The sequence below is a fragment of the Cebus imitator genome, unplaced genomic scaffold, assembly GCF_001604975.1.
Source record: "Cebus imitator isolate Cc_AM_T3 unplaced genomic scaffold, Cebus_imitator-1.0 Scaffold234, whole genome shotgun sequence".
Taxonomy (NCBI): domain Eukaryota; kingdom Metazoa; phylum Chordata; class Mammalia; order Primates; family Cebidae; genus Cebus; species Cebus imitator.
The window spans coordinates 3384637-3385790 of NW_016107549.1; positions in this window are offsets into that span (position 1 = coordinate 3384637).

Genomic DNA, 1154 nt, shown 5'->3' on the forward strand with positions numbered 1-1154 from the left:
TTGTTCTGTTGCCCAGGATGGAATGCAGTGATGCAGACACAGCTCACTGCAGACTTGAAGTTCTGGGCTCAAGTGATCTTCCCACCTCAGCCCTCCAGGAGCTGGGACTGCAGGTGCACACCAGCACATCAGGGTATATTTTTAAACATTTTATCTAAGACTGTGTTGCCCAGGCTGCTCCAGAACTCCTGGGCTCAAGGGATCCTCCCATGTCAGCCTCCCAAAGTACTGGTAATGAGATTACAGGTGTGAGCCACTGCACCTGGCCTGCACAATTTTTTTTGTTTTGAGATGAAGTTTTGCTCGTTGCCCAGGCTGGGGTACAGTGGCGCAATATCAGCTCACCACAACCTCTGCCTCACAGGTTTAAGTGATTCTCCTGCCTCAGCCTCCCAAGTAGCTGGAATTACAGGCATGTACCACCATGCCCGGCTAATTTTTGTATTTTTAGTAGAGATGAGGTTTCTCCATGTTGCTCAGGCTGATCTCAAACTCCCAACCTCAGGTAACCCACCCACCTCGGCCTCCCAAAGTGCTGGGATTACAGGCATGAGCCACCATGCCCGGCCCACAATTTTTTAAAAAGTCATAAACAGGCCAGGCATGGTGGCTTATCCCATGATTAAGATCGTGGCAGGCGCAGTGGCTCATGCCTGTAATCCCAACACTTTGGAAGGTCGAGGCGGGTGGACCACTTGAGGTCAGGAGTTCAAGACCAGCCTGATCAACATGGTGAAACTATAAATAAATACTATAAATAAATACAAAATTATAAAAAAAGATTGTGGCTTCCGGGCCAGGCGTGGGGGCTCAAGCTTGCAATCCCAGCACTTTGGGAGGCCAAGGCGGGTAGATCACCCGAGGTCAGGAGTTCAAGACCAGCCTAGCCAACATGGTGAAACCCATCTCCACTAAAATATAAAAATTAGTTGGGAATGGTGGCAGCTACTCAGGAGGCTGAGGCACAAGAATCGCCTGAACCCGGGAGGCAGAGGTTGCAGTGAGCCAAGATCTCACCACTGCACTCCATCCTGGGTGACAAAGCAAGACTATGTCTTGAAAAAATAAATAAGGCCGGGTGAGGTGGCTCATGCCTGTAATTCCAGCACTTTGGGAGGCCAAGGTGGGCCGATCATGAGGTCAGCAGTTCGAGA